The sequence below is a fragment of the Panthera tigris genome, chromosome A1, assembly GCF_018350195.1.
Source record: "Panthera tigris isolate Pti1 chromosome A1, P.tigris_Pti1_mat1.1, whole genome shotgun sequence".
NCBI classification, from domain to species: Eukaryota; Metazoa; Chordata; class Mammalia; order Carnivora; family Felidae; genus Panthera; species Panthera tigris.
This window is the reverse complement of record NC_056660.1, coordinates 35,204,292-35,220,594: the sequence shown is the minus strand read 5'-3', so window position 1 is coordinate 35,220,594 and position 16,303 is coordinate 35,204,292. Positions and strand designations below refer to the sequence as shown.

The following is a 16,303-nucleotide window of genomic DNA, read 5'->3' as shown; positions in this document are numbered from 1 at the left end:
TAAATGACCACCCTTGTATGGTTCTTGAACATTACACGTGTATATGTGTAAAGGATATGTTTGGAGGTACTTACTTTCCCACAGCCTTGTAAGGGTCAGCTGTAGATTCCAGATGTCCACAAACCTCCATCCAAACCGATTAATGACAGATGAACTTCTGCGCTGACAGAAAACAATGCGGATGGACTATAATGGTACGGAGGATGCTGCCTGAAAGAAAAGAGAGACCCAATGCTGGTCATCACAAAGTGATGAACCCTAGAGTTAAGAGTCAGGCTGTGTTGGCTATGTTCAGGTACGCCAGGAGAGAAAACCAGGCAAGACAGAAAGGAATTCAAAGCAAAGAATTCAGAAAGGTAGAGATTAGAGAATTTGTCACCACGAGAGAGGAAGAGATTATGTGCCTGTCTCAATTCTTAATACCATTCCACTTTCCAATTCTAGTTTACCTGAGATGCATCCATATTACTTTTTCTTCTTTGATAGAGTCTTACAATAAATCACCATTTTATGTGAGTTATCTTGAATGGGTTTCTATTTCATGTGATTTAAAGAAACTCAAACAGGACAAGTACAACTAGGGGTCTAAGTTCTTTAACAGTAGGAAAAATATCTTATATTGCCTCTCCTGCAGCACGGTCATATGAATTAGTTTGAACAATTTCTTAAAATTATGTTTGTCTCTTTATAATCTCATATTTCTATCACAAATGATATCCTCTCCAGAAATATACCGTATCATCTATATATTCTTACAACTTCAACATTTATATGGGTCTGATTGGATTGGAGTCCCAGTTCTATCATTTACTAGCTGTGAAATCTCACTATAAAGTGAGAGGATTATGCCAGAAGGCTGCCAGAAAACCGTTTATACCACTGGGATTAGAAACCATGATTAACCACCAGGGGAAGAATTTGAGTTAGTGGCCTAACAACTACATCCATAATTTTCCCACTGAGCAAGAGCCACGCATAGAATATATAGAGCATATGAAAATATTACTCCATTTAGAGCTAGAAGATATAGCACTCTACTCAAATACAGGGTGCATTCATATAAAATATCATTTAAAGGAAAACAAAATAGATGTAAAGTTGGAAGGTAATTGAGATAACGCCACTAAATGAAATAAAATAAAATCTGAGAAAGATAATGATATCTTTAAGGTAATGCATTATCCAGTTTGTTATAAATGTTCATATTTAACACATATATTCATCTGGGCAGTATGTAACAAGAGCTCATACTTACAGAGTTCTTCCTACACTATCATCATTGTACTTATCACATGTATTGTATAAATCAACCCTCAAGCAATCCTATGATTTGAATTCTGCAATATTTCCCATTATATAGAAGAGAAAAATGGAGGTTTAGGCAATAAAATTATCTTTACAAGGATTTGAAAACAAATAATCTCTGACTTATATTCATATCAAACTATATCATTCCATCTGTAACTTCCTTTTGGCATGTAAGGGTGAAGAACAACGGCAAAGTCTTATTTATATATATATATGGATGTTTCTTGCTCACATCTGCTGGTGTGGGACCTCCAGAGCCTTGTAAAGTTCAATCTAGTTACTTCTAGGAGCGTCAGGAGGGTATTTTGTATGTGTTAATGACCAAATCTGATGGGCCACCATGGGGTACAGCAATTACTCGGGGTCAGATAATTGAAAGGACTCTCAGGATTCTAACAAGATATACTCATGAAAGATTTATTACAAGCAAAGGATACACGGCACCAGGAGCAAGAAAGCACAAAGCAACATTACAGAGGTCTGGAACACCTGGGCACAGCTTCCAAAGTCTTCTCTCAATCGTGCAGAACATGCTCCATCTGGGAATCATGGCTACCAATAGGAGAACAAGGTATCTGTTTTAGGGAAGATGAGGCACAAGTTTGCTTGGAAGTTTTTATGCTACACTGATCTCACGGTCAGAACCAGGCTGAGTGACCAGGTAAACCAGGGGGGGACCATCAACCTACACGTTTTCACTAAATGCAGACTAGCTGACACTGGGTGCCTCCGTGGGAATTTTGGGCTTTAAACAGCAGGTTATAAATCATTAGCTAGTAAATTTCATTCCTATCTTGACCAAAAGTTTGTACCATGACTTCCTGGGGGTCCTTGGAGATGAGGTGTAATGTAATCTTATTTCTACATATGTCGATTTGTCCCGTGAGAAGTTCTTCCCTTGCTCTGCTCCAGTACTGTCCAATAAGCTTTCTGTAAAGATGGAAATATTCTTTACCTGTGATGCATCATATGGTAGCAACTAGCTGTAGTTACTAGCGGGTGTTTCACACTTGAAATGGTAGGCAGTGTGAAGAACTGAATTTCAAATTTTATTTCAGTTTGAAGCACCACAGGTGGATATTGGTGATTATATTGAACAATGAAGCTACAGTCTCTCCCAGGGCTGAACTTGGCTAATGTCTGTCGGACACACTGTGCCTACTGGCACCACTGAGGCTTCCATTTGGTACTGCCTTTCCTTCTCGGTAGTGCCGCTTCTGGTAGGCATTGCTGCTACATCTGATAGGTATGGCTCTGTCTGCTGGGCACCTCTATGCCCTCCACAGGGTATGGTGGTGGATGTTCTAAGGCATCCAAGGACAGTTGTAGGCACTGTGGGTCACCTAGCCAACGGAGATGTCATACCCCCACTTGCTTGCTGGCAGAACCTCCCTCTCATTGTAGAGGTTGAAAATCCTATCCTCATTTTTTCCACCCTCCTTTGCATGTGGCCCAACGCTGGTGAATGCAGCATGAAAGACTGTCCACTTTGGTTGCTAAGAAAGATTTCCTCAGTAATGCAACAGAGATGCATGGTATGAAACAACCTTCTTCGAGCACACATTGGGACTGTGGCGATCCCCATGACACTGCAAGGGGTAAATCTGAAAACTGAGTCAATGCTTTGAGAATGGCAGTGTAGAAGGAGCCAGGCTTCTGATGAGTTTGCATGACTGAACCAATCCAGGCAGTAGCTACTTCCTGTTTTCTCAATATGCTTAATGACACAATTGTGTTTCAAATAGCACCCTGGTTTTAGTTAAAGATGGTACTCTCCAAAGACATGACTACATGGTGGGCTGGGGTAGAAAACAAGTTTAATTGGTAATACTGTATTTTACTCAGAATTACTCCTACTGAGGCCTTGTTACTTAAAAACACCACCACGAGCAACTTTAAAAGCTGATGGGAGGTAAGAAAATTTAGACCCTCTCAAGAGGCACGACAGTACAGAACTGTCACCGGAGAGAGGTACAGTCTTTGCAACTGCATGTTGGAACACCGATGGAAACCCAGACAAACACAGCGCACAAAACAACAAAAGCAAAACAAAACAGAAAAGGAAGTGAAAGAAAAATGGAGGGACTATATGGAGTGACAAAGTGTTGTCAAAAAGAGGAACCCATCTCCGATTTTAATGTTATTGTTGCTGTTCACGTTACCCTTCTCTTCCTTGCCTCTTTGACTGCTTCCTGCTTTGTCTAAATGTATTACTTCACCTCATTTGCTTAGGAGAAACAAAATACTCTAGAGGGGAGGCACTTCTGGGACCATTCTCTGCTCTCATTGTCCTCCCTCCAAGAGGCCATGACATTCTGCATTGTTTTTCCCGAGCAAGTCATTCTTCTGTAGCACGTATTTATGTAGAAATACAATGTAGTATTGCTTTCAGGTTTTTGACCTTTATCCACCTTAAAACATAAACATTTCACCTGGATTAAGAGTTAATACAAAATCCACTGATTAAATATACTATTGGCTGATTTTCTTATCGATGGAAAACTACTTACTATTCTTAACAAAATAACAAAAAAATCAAAAGTGTTATACATACACAGAGTTTACAAGAGTCAAATTGTTCTACAAGTCTTGTTAAATGACTCTTGCCCTGGTCCAGAATACTCAGAGACAACCATATTCAACTCTTGTAGCTGATTTGTTTGGTATTTATCTCCAAAATTCTAAATGTTTGTAACACTGCTTATTTTTATAATTTAGATTTTATTACCTTGATTTTACACTAATGGAAGACAAAGTTTTAACTCCTTGTTCCACAAACACCTGCCTCTACTGCACACTGCCATTCCTTCCATCTGTTCGATACAGTTCTATCATAATTTTGATCGGATCAATATTTATTAGGACTCTGAGACCTCTATCAGTGTTGAATTATATAGTAATCAATATTTTTTTCCTGTGCAACTTTTTGTTTCCTTTGGAGTTAATATTAGTTGTTCTGTTTAGTTTTGCATGTGTCTATAATTAATGTACACCTAGAACTTCTCCTAATCGTATAAATACCCTCTGAATCCATATAGACAATTGATATTCTCTCAATTTCATCTTAAAGCAGTTTCTATCAAAACCCTGTGAGGGGCACCTGTGTGGTTCAGTCAGTTAAATGTCCAACTCTTGATTTCGGCTTAGCTTGTGATCTTATCATGGTTGGTGGGATCAAGCCCTGCCTGGGGCTTCATGCTGACAGTGTGGATCCTGCTCAGGATTCTCTCTCCCTCTCTCTCTGCCCCTCCTCCGTGCACATGCACACTTGCGCATTCTCTCTTTAAAAATGTAAACATTAAAAAAAAAAAAAACAAACCCTGTGATCTGCTTCAAAGTAGAGTGGTTGCCTTCCATGCTGAATGACTTACAGGCATGGTCTTTTGCTTTATTATAATCTGAGTTCTAAGAAATGGAACCTAATTCCTGGTTTCAGGATCCCATGTCTTTCTCTTTCTTAATTTTCTTTCTCATTTTGATGAAGCCCCCTGTTGGTTTGTTTCCTGAGTCAAGTTTCATGGAAGGTAACATTTTTGAGAATTTATTCACACCTCACATTTGATAATTTCTCTGGGAATAGGATTCTAGGTGAAAAATAATTTTCCTTCAGAATTTTACCAACAGTGAGGAATTGTCATCTAGTCCTCAGTCTGTTTACTGCAGTCTAATGCCATTTTGAGTCTTGATTTCTTATGTAAGTCAGAGGTTAGTAAATTATAGTCTGTGGCTAAATCTAGCACACAGCCTGTTTTTGTTAATAAAGTTTTATTGCAACACAACCATGCTCATTTATTTACATAGTGTTTATGTCTGCTTTCACACTATAACAGCAGAGTTGGATAGTTTTGACACTTACTGTACAGCCCTCAAATTCTAAAACATTTATGTTCTGACTCTTTATAGGAAAGTTTGCCAATCCCAGATATAAGTGCTGGGTTAGTTCCCTCTTTAAAATTTTGTAAGATTTTTGTCCCCAGTGTTTTAAGTATCTTGGTTTATGTTCATTCATTGTGTTGAGCAGTGTCCTTCATTTCTGATCTATCATCTTGAGTTATTCCCACTAAAATTTCTTCTTTTATACTTTCCTTATTTCATTTTTGGAACATCTATCATTTGAACCATTCTGTATCCTGTCTCTCCCTTTTTGTTTAAAACCTCTGAGCTTTTTACGCTAATTTCTGGGATAGTAACTTCTTTTTTAAAATTTTTTAAATGTTTATTCTTGAGAGAGAGAGAGAGAGAGAGAGAGAGCGCATGAGCAGGGGAGGGTGAGAGAGAGAGAGAGAGAGAGAGAGAGAGAGAGAGAGAGAGAGGAAGACACAGAATCTGAAGCTGGCTCCAGGCTCTGAGCTATCAGGGCCTTGTTCCACAAACACCTGCCATTCCTTCCATCTGATAGCTCAGAGCCTGATGCAGGGCTGGAACTCAGGAACTATGAGATCATATCCTGAGCCAAAGTCGGACGCTTACTTGACTGAGCCACCCAGGCACCCCAGTAACTACTTTCTAAAGTTACTATTAAGGTTTTTAGTTCTGCTATCATGTTTTAATTTAAAAAGTTAAAAAAAAAAAAAAGCTTTCTGTTCCCACTTCAATATATTCTCCTTCCTCTCCAAGGATAATTATTGTTAGTTTTCTTTTTCTCTTTCCTTCATAGCCTCTGTCTTCCATGTGTTTTGTTTTCTAATTTTTATTTTGGGCTCTGATTTTCATGTGTGTTGCCTTCCTCAAGTGTTGATGATCCTTGGTTCATATTTAATGTGGGGAACTAAATAGTTGTTTAAAGCTTATGCTTGTGCATAGGCTTACCATTGTGGAGTCACTATCGTGATTTGAAAGGGACTTTTCAAATATGAGATTTTACAGCAGCCTAAGAACATTTCCTTGTGAATCACTTGCTATGATGCTTCAGATAGTTGTGATATCTTTGGCAGTTTCCTGAATTTCCCGCACTGCTTGATTCTTTGAAAACTGACAGCAAATCTAAGTAGCAGCCATGTCTCTCTCTGACCTGCACTTTTCTAGTTCTTCCAACTGTTTCATAAGCAGCTCATTCTCTGTATTGAATCCCTTTCTGACTGGCACAGAGTCTAAGTGCTCCTTGCATGGACTTTCAGCTGCTTCTTCTGTATTTACCCTCTACCCCAATTCTAGAGGAAACTTGGTAAATTGGGTTGCTTCTCAGTTTTCCTCCACTTCAGACTTCCTCAGATTTGATAAACCAATCATCACTTGTTCACATGCTTTGCAGACTCAAAAATTTTGATGCCAAGGACTCCTCTGCATCTCTTTGTTCTTGGGGGCCGCCTTTTATAACAATTTCATTTTCTGTCTGTCATTCTATAGTGGGTTTTGGGAGGAAGCAGAGGAATTCAATCCTGCATTCAGTCCACCTCTGTTCTACATCAACTCTCCCATTCACTCTTGAACTGCTCCAAGTTGAACACTGGCTTCCTCTCCAGCCTTATTTTGTACCACTTTTTCCTTTATTCCAGCTACACTGACCTTGGTAACAGTCCTTGAACCTACCAAGGTCTTCCCTGATTCAGGATCCTTGGCATATGCTGTTGTTTTAGCCTAGTCCCTCTTCACATCCTCTATAAGCCTAAATATGCATCTCTTCTTTACATCTCTCGGAGAGGACTTCTCTGGCTACCCTCCCATATAAATTAGGTTATCTCCTTTTTTCTCTCATAGAACTTAATTCTTTTCCTTTATGGAACTTTTATTTAAAGTCATATTTGTTTATTTGTTTAATGTCTATCTCTCTTACAAGAGTTTAAGCTTTATACCTACTATACATAATAATATCTCCATCGATGATGGAGTAAAGAAAAAATTATTTGTAAGAAAACTTAATGACAGTATTACACGTTGCCTGGTCTGGCTGCTGGGATAGCAGCAATGTTGTCCAAACAGAAAGGACACCACAAAAGATCAATTTCTTAAAAGACTCACCCTCAAAATATAATTTTTCCCATCCTCTTTAAATCCACACACTATTATTTAGGAAAAAAGAACAGGACCAATTTATAGGCTAGGAAGCTTAGTATCCTCATAAGCCTTTTCTTCCTTTTTTTTTCTTTTTTCTTTTTTCTTTTTTTTAAACTGAAGAAACCCATTCATTTGCTCTTTCATCCCCTTAGGCTTAAGCCTGTTGAAAAAACTTCCTTAATAATGTTGAAATAAAAAAAAAAGAAAAAGGGAAAGTGATGAGAAAATTAATATAATGAAATAATCAATGCAAATGACATTCTATTGTCCAGGAAAAAACCCTCAATCAACTCTCTTAGAATTACTGAATCTGATGGGTAATTGTGGCTTAATTTCTAATTGTAAGATCAAGGCACGCTGTCAAAAGCACTGCCAACATTAAAGAGACATTTTATGGTGCTCATTTTAAGGTGGAACTTTAAAGAAATCGAAAACCATTAATCAAACACATAAATCATCCACACCAAGTATTAACTGAAAACCCCTAAATCTGGTAAAACTAAAATTTATATTCAGCATCAAAGAACATGTATCAATGCTTTATTTTTCTCAAGTTTTCAAAAGAATGAGAAGTTTGGGACAAATTTTTTATGATTTCACACTATATCCTTATGAGTATTTTGTATGTCACACAGCTAAAGGATCAGTTTTTGTAGGGAGGTGGAGAAGAAATTAATTTATATTCTTTGTTCTATGAAAATATAGAACAATGTACCCATCATTTAAATTCTCCTATGTTGTTTGGGGAAAACAATCTGACACTATTTTATATATGTACACACATAGCAGATTACAGTTTATAAAGTGCTTTCCCATGTATCCCTCATTTGACAGTAAATTTTATTTTTATCATAATTCCTCAACCTCATTAGACGTTATAAAATCATGTGAATGGGTGAAACAATCATTAAGGTTCTTTCCAGCTTTGATTCTATTATGTTTTCAAACAGTGGCTCTGCCTAATGGCAAACACAGCTCAGTAAATTCCTCTCCTCTGTGTTTCTGTTTGTCTCCGTCACTTTGGTGTTCTCCCAGTAGACACATGGAGGGGCATGCTGATTAAATTAGTCGAATTAACTCTTTGCCTGACTCCATCCTCATTAGGCTAATGAGAAGACTCAGGAGTACATCTGTATGTCTCAGTCGTCTTAGGTCAGAAGTACTGTCACTAAGAGCACCAATGAAAAGTGGTAACTGTGACACTCTTTAGGAGTTTTTTTTTTCTTCTTCCTCTTCTGGCAGCTCATTTTCCATCCTATCTCAAGAGGGAGCATGTGGCTCTGCTGAATAGAAGCTGTAATATGTTGGGCAATCTCATTTTCTCTGCTGGATCATTGTAAAAGAAGGTGTAATTTTGTTTTCTCCCCCAGGAAAGAGTTTCGTGGGTAGGCAAGTGTGAGAGATGTTGAACAAGAATTAATCAAAGGCGGGGGGGGGTATCCTATTATAACCATAAGGTGCTGTAAAGTGATAGATCTTAATGATGGAGTAGCCATGTGAGTAGCTGCTCCACAGATTTGTTTTGATTAAGCATGTGTTTGTATGTACGGGATGAGAGAAGATGAATTTGGAGATAGATTTGGGGGAAAGACAGATGAGGAAGGGAGAGGCAACAACCAGTTTCAAAGGTTGAGTGCCCTTTGATTCTAAAAGGCATACTGCTCTCCCAATTACCCAGCAGAGTATGGGTTTCCCTTGCTATCTGGAATAGAGCCTTCCTATTAAAACTTTCGTAAGCTGAAATGAAGCAGTCACCATTAATTTGTATGGAAAAAATTTTGAGCATTCCCAGACCCCAAAAATAACCTCTCTTAGCCTCTTCTGATACCTTAGGACACATCTTGCTCACAGATGCACAGAATGAATCAAGATAAAGCACAGATGCTCACAAAGCTCAAAGCTATGACAGCTTGATGCTGAGACACTGAGTGTAGCTCCCAGGGAAGGAGCGTGGTGGTTCCCCCTTGCCACTCTGGGTACATGCTGCCTTCATAACTGCTCATTGCAAAACAAATGCTGAACATTATTTTTGCCTTTTTCTTGCTTTCATACTAGTGAAAATCTCAATGGAATTCTTTCGGTTTGCGAAAACAAGTACAAGCGTAGGTCTTTCATTAAAGTGAAGTGGTGTGAGATAAACCTTTGAGAAGGAGGGGATACTTGTATCCATTTGACTGACATTTGAGACACACTAAGCATGAACCTTAAAGCTTCACACTGACCAAATGATTGTCTGTACTTGGATACACTTATAAAACGTAAAACACTGAGGGTTGATAGCAAAGTGGCCTGCAAATGGCAGGTGCCAAATGTATGTTTCTGAAAGGACAGAAGGACACTATGAGCAATAGTTGTGCTAAGATATTAGAGCTGGCTGAGTGCCAGTGGTTGCTGGCAGTAACCTATACAGCAGCTTCCTCTGGATGAGCAAATAGTGTGGCTAAAAATATGGTCATATAACAAAGATTATGGTCCATTAATGATGAAAGCCCTTTATTGGTTTTCCAAAAGGAAGAAAAGTTTGCTATCTCTAACCCTGTGAATACTGGGTGAGGCAGAAGGTTCTCTCTTCAGGGCTCTCAGGGGTACAGCTTTATCACAACATAGGCTTTGGAGTAGAGAATGTGCATATATACAACCAATAGATGTCTAATATTTGGGAAATTATGACAAAATGGAGTCTTTGAAAAGTATTACTTTTTTTTTTTTTTTTGAATTGTGGCTTTGTAGGGCACAAAAAACAAAAACAAAACACACCTTTTTTTAGTTCAAATCTTAATACTTCCTTGTTGTGTGACATTCTCCTGGATAGCTCAGAGCACTGATCAGTGGATCCCAGAGCTGTGTTTATGGCTCTGTGGCAGCTGAGAAAGTTGTCTGTTGGGAGCCGTAGCTGATCCAAGGAGTACCTGGCACTATTCCTACATCAACAAAGTCTAAGTTTCTACACCTCCTGACTTTTTATTTGCCCACATCTTGCCAAGATGCTTAGCCATTGTGGAATGCCTAGATCGGTCTTTGCAGTAGGGATCAGGGATACTACAGGGACAACTTCCATGGGAAAAACAAGTGTTTTTGGTAATGGAACACTTGTTTGGTCACCACACTGTTTCAGATTTCACTGGATTTATGTCTTGGCTCTATCTCCTACCACTCGTCTGTTCTGTCATTCTCTCTATGTATAAATTAGAATAACCAAACAACCTACGTTATAAGGTCATTGTGAAGACTACATGAAATAATCTATCCAAAATGTTTATCCTCTGCCTAGCATGTAGTAAGCACACAATAAGTGCTAGCTGCAATGAAAAATGTAACCCACTAGGGCTGGAGCTGTTCCTTGAATCTCCAAGTATTCTAGTGATTAATGATACAACTTTATTTGATGAAATAAAATCCCCTTAGCCAAGAGGAGGCCTCATAACTACTGTGGGGCTATGGAACTAGAATTGTTCCTTGAAGATTGGGATTTCTACATTGTCATTCTTGCAAAATGAGGAGGATGATTGTTCTCCATTTTTCTCCATTGGGGGAAGGGATAAGCCAGAAAAGTGACTTAAGCCCTACAGTACAATGGAGTTTGGTACTGTAGTGAACACTAGCCCACGCCTCCCCTGTGGGCACAGAGGAATGGACTTTTAAAGTGGTACTGGAAGTTTTATAGGAGTTTATTATTAGGTATGGCAAGCATTCCTGACCAAATCATGTTCAAAGGCCCAGAAGTTTACGAACATAGAACAAGCTCAGGGAAATGTGAGGAAGGATTGTTGGTGATATATTACCTGGGGCAACAGCGAGGTGCAGCCTGAGAACTTGGAAAGATTACCCTCCAAGTATTTCTATGAAACAAACATTTAATATATCAGAGCAAAGATACAGGATTATCTTAAAGAGGCAGAATACCTCCCAAGCTAAACCTGAATGGAAAGTATTAATAAGACAAGAAAAAAAAATGTCTTAATCTGAAAGTCAGTTGGCCAGCCAGAGGGCAGGTCAAAGGGGTCAAAGATGGACTTTGCAACTCTAGCTCTGTGCAAAAGACCGGATTTTCTGAACCATGAGCCCAGGACCTAGCCTGTGCAACACAGATGTCCCACAGGATTCTGGTGAATTGACCACCATTCAGGTTAGGCAGTAACCTATCCATCAAGTAACCTTCTGATGAGGATTGTTCTGCTCAGATCTATCCATGAAGAGTTAGAGTTTTGATTATAAGTGAATAAACGGACATTCTGGAATTTTAATGTCAGATTTATGAGTTGCTCCGAGTTATGTGCCTGAGCCCAGTAATCTCTGAATATACTGGCCCTGAATTTTCAACCTCCATATGCATGACCCAGACCCTTGATGACCATACCAATGTTTCCCCTCTCTATGGGAACCTGTCTGAGGCCAGATGGCTTTTCCCAGGAAGTATCATTCTGTCTTTTTCCATCTGTAGTATGCATATGACAGGACCATAAAGGGAAGTCAAGACCTTTACCTATGCAGGTAGTGCAAATATTATTGTTACCATCACCACTGAAATACCTGTGGAGATTTGAAACTTGCCTCTGAATTTGAACTTCTTTCCCAAGTCTTCCAAATACTAAACAGGAAAGTCTCTACAGTAGAACTTTTCTACATAGAGCAACACAAGTATAAAAGACAAGTCTCCTTTACAAAAACAATCTCAGCTACTATATTCAAAATAGGAATGTGTTAAGATGAAATTTGGGAAAAAAATAAAACTAATGTCAATGCTGTCAATTGCCACGAAAGCAGAGCCTTGAGCAGATTCCAGAATGATCTAGGGCACCACTGATCATAAATACTATCCAGGTCTTACATTTGTAAGTGCTTTTAATCGTTTCTAAGATTCTTTTATTTAACTCCAATCATTTGATATTCGTAAGAACCCAGTGAGGTAGTAGACAAGTGAATATTATTATTCCTATATGAATGGTGAGGAAACTAAAAAGGAGCTTATAGGGCTTCCCTATATAGGGCCTCAAATAAATGGCTCATTAGTGGAAGTGCAGAGAAGAGGGTAAAACCTCACCTCTATTCTCTTGTGTTTCCCCCCAGGACACCATCCTGTTTGCTCATGTTTACTTTGGCTGTTGACAATAATCATGGCTGCAGACTTGATGGCAGAACAGAACAATCCGCATAGATAGCAACAATGAATAAGACTGCCATAATCTGTTTATTTCAGGTCTGTAGAGTTGCATAGAGCCTAGGTAAATTTCACCTCTCATCATCATTCAGATTAGTTTGTGGGAACAGGTCTCAATTAACATGCTCACTCCGACCCTTAATTATGCATTGTTTTCCCACAAATTGACATGGAATCAACTTTGTATAATCAGTTCCATATTCACACATTTTTCAAGATGTTTAGCCGGGGATGGAAGTCTAGTTTGTTGTCATGGAAAAGTTTGGTTCTCATAGAGGCATCAAATCTGTAATTCTGGTCTTTTCATTACAGTCTCAGATAAAAAAAAAAAAATATCACCTTATCCTTTCCAACACAACTCTCAAAATGGCTATGTATTCTTTTATAAACCCTTTTTACTTTGTTGCAGCTTCCTTCTGAGACTTCTGTTTTTCACTGATTCCACTCTGGGTGGTTGAAAAATGCTAAAACATTTCTCTTTTTCATCAGATCTGTTCTCTTCAAATCCCTCTGCTGCCTTTCCAAACCACATTTAAACTTTGTGGATTTTTTTTTCTTTGAGATTACTATCAAACTGAATTTTTAAACCAAAAGAAATAATGACTATAATGCAACTCCTCAATTTTCAGCAATAAATAATTCTGGCAATGAGCAGGAAAAGAAAATTAAACTCCTGAATTCATTTCCATACTACGCTGGGAAGAATAACTACAGATTCTCCTCTGTAAATGTCTTAGTATAGAACTTGGCATTTTGCTAAGTTTTATTTTCCCCCCAAGTGTGTGAATTATCTAGCCAAAAATTTCTATAAAGGTAAATGTGAACTAAATGGGGAAGGGGGAGGTGGAAGGGGAGGGAGGAGGAGGAGAAGGAAGAAGCCGCGCTCAGCATAAGATGGTGTTATGCAATCATCTGCCATGATACTGCCTAGTAGGGGATGAGGCAGGATTTTGTTTTTCTTTTTACATCCATAAAAGCAGGAAGCTCTGAAAGTTTCTGCCTTCTTTAGAATAGCATGTGACAGATCTGGTTCCTGCAGTTTCTGCATTTGTCCCAAGGAGTAGGAATGGGTATATAAGGAGCAACCACAGAACAGTTCACCAGAGACTTGTAATCAAATAAAAAAAAATTGAATTTTCATTCTTCCATTTTGTAAATGCACTGCTTACAGAACAAAATGATCAAGGCACTCCACGCACATGTTAAATATTTCTATAGGCAGTCATAAAGGATATTGCCTCTGGAGACAAATGCTTGTGGTATTTTCTATTAATATGCCTCAGGTCAAGACCTGTCCCTCATTGGTACTTTGAGCTGTTACAGGAAGTCTAGGGCAGGTGGGATATGATCTAGTAAACATCAGCCCATGCTGAACTAAGGGCAATATGTAACTGGATATCTGAATACTCAGGGTAAAATGTTATTTAAATCCCTATCAGCCTCCCTTTAGCAGGAACTGAATGCAATAAGCTTTAAGTTTTCAGAATTACTTTATGGAAAATGACATAAATCAGAAGAAATTAAGATAAAGTACAATTTTTACCAAAGTACATTACAATTAGCATTAACTGTATTGACTGGTCTATAACACAGCACCATTTACCAATGCAATCTAGACGCATCTGCTTTTCTGTAACTGCTTATTTAGGTGGAAGTTTATGAGTTTTCTATGCTAAGTGTCTTGCTTTAAATCTTTTTCATTCATGTTAGTAAATAGAAATAAGAAGGCTTTCCTTTACAAATTCTGACCAGAAGATCAATGGGATGCCAGTAATATGTTTTTCATGATTAACAGAGGTTAATAAAATGAAGGTGATAAAACTGCTAACTAAATTCAGAAGGCAGAATTGTGACAAGAAGTATTTTTCAGAGGGTTTAAAAAATTACTCTTTTTATTCAAAGGAGGTATATCGGAGGACAGCCCTAATGCTGGGATCTAGAATGGTCTAATTTTCCTTGGAAAATCTCCATTTATTGGTTGGTTGAACCCTGTATTCAAAACTTCCTTGGAGGAGGGTGTTTGGTTTTCTCTGCTGCAAAATGACAGGGCTCAAAATCACTTGATTTCAATTGATACTATTTTCTCTGTAAAGCTGCAGAGGCAGCAGGCAGCAATTATTTATGCATTTACTATTTCACTGTCACTGCCCTATACCTTCCAACTGGAACGGTTGAAAACAAACATTTCACATTCGCCAACCTTCACAATGACAGTGATTGGTAATGTTAACTCCTGCTACCTTCGCAGATGTGCATGTATGTATCCATCTAGATCTCTCTCTGTGTATAATTGGAAAAAATTTAATTCAAATGGTTATAACTTTGACTTTCAGATAAAATGCAAAGAAATACATTGTTAGCTTTAGACCTGTTGAGATAATTTGAGGCCTTAACATTCACTAATATACTTATTTGCAGCAAAATTCTTCTCTGAATATTTAGTAGATTGAAAATTTGTGCACAGTGAAGGAGTCCTGTACCCATTTATTTGCCACAATAGCTACTAAGAGTTCTGAGTACCTTACCTGGTATTGTCATCTTCTTGCTTCAAAAAACTATTTATGGTAGATTACCGCTGAAGACGCATGTAGAGCAGAATTGCTAAAAATAAAAGTAAAAAATTAAAATTTGATAGGCAGGAAGAGAATTATACCCCAAACCTGGGCTAATATTGAATCCTGCAATTTTAGCTCTAAGCTTCCTGAGACAAGAAATAAAACATGATGGATAAATATTTCTCATTATTGAATGCAAGTTAAGTAAATCACTTTGACAAGAGCAGCAAGGTTTTACTGATAAAAAAAACCTGAAATTGATTCATCACATGGATTAGTATAGGGAGAATATTGAGCTACATAAAGTCTATCTTGAAGAGGAATTTTTTTTTAAAGCAGAGTTGTTCTCGGTATCACTATTTCGTGTATTAATACTTGAAAAAAATACACGTGCTTGCCTACTATTAAAGTGTAACTCAGCTGTGACCATGAACAAAAATGCTGCCTGGGAAGACTGTCACATCCTAGATGTGACACGTCTGCCCAGAGAGTTATATAAACAAAGAAGAGTTGGAAAGAGTTCAGTGTAATAGCAACAACAATGGAAATAAACTCAGGCTAAAGGACACCAAACAAAAGCCTCATCTGGGCAAGCAGCTAAGGGAAGTTACTCAGACCAGGCAGAGCCTTTTCTGAGAGACCTCTGCTTCCGGATGGCAAAGGCTTTCCCCTCAAATCTGAAGGTTTTCTGGTCATTTTATCTAAGAACTCTGCCCAGAGCCACAGTTGTTAGGCTCCCCATTGCTCACCTCAGCCCAAACACCAGGTAAAAGAGCTCTCTTTTACCTCAATTTCTTGGCTCATACGACAGCCTCCATGGAAAAACCTCCACTGTCCTCCACCCTGCCCTCACCCCCAAAGCGGTGCAAAACCTACTAACCAGCATGCGCTTAAGTACCATGTACTCCATGAGGTCTTCCCTGATTGCCCAAATCTGAGTCAGGTTTGAGTCAGAATCACTCAGTGAGTCTCATCCCTGGCTACATATTAGAATCACCTGGTATACATTGGGAACCCACCAAGGCCCAGTCTCCACTTTCAGAGATCAAAGCTGGGAGGTTCCTCTTGAATGGGCTGGGAGAGGAACAGGCATGGAGAGTGTTCAAGTTCCCCAGGTGATAACAATGAGCAGGAAATGGTCATAGAGCCCACGGTCTCTATGTGCCAGGAAATGGCACAAACCTCTGTTCCATATGCTCTATTAGCTCTCTGAAGGTCCTTATCATGACACTTATGAATTCAATTTAATCAAATATTAATTTATTGAGCATTTACTGTGTGTAAAGGA

The 16,303-nt window shown here is 38.6% G+C and overlaps 1 long non-coding RNA gene across 2 annotated transcripts in view; it reads right to left on the bottom strand.

Moving 5' to 3' along the window:
• Nucleotides 1-16,303, bottom strand: part of LOC122236521 — a 218,323-nt gene that overhangs the window by 132,902 nt on the left and 69,118 nt on the right. Inside the window, exons 1-3 of one of the 2 annotated variants that reach the window (XR_006214567.1) lie at nucleotides 16,035-16,066; nucleotides 14,986-15,061; nucleotides 75-210 (exon numbers count right to left, since the gene is read on the bottom strand). This is a non-coding gene — a long non-coding RNA (uncharacterized LOC122236521). Of the gene's footprint in view, nucleotides 1-74; nucleotides 211-14,985; nucleotides 15,062-16,034; nucleotides 16,067-16,303 lie in introns of those variants that run through there. The other variant, XR_006214566.1, reaches the window with a different exon arrangement.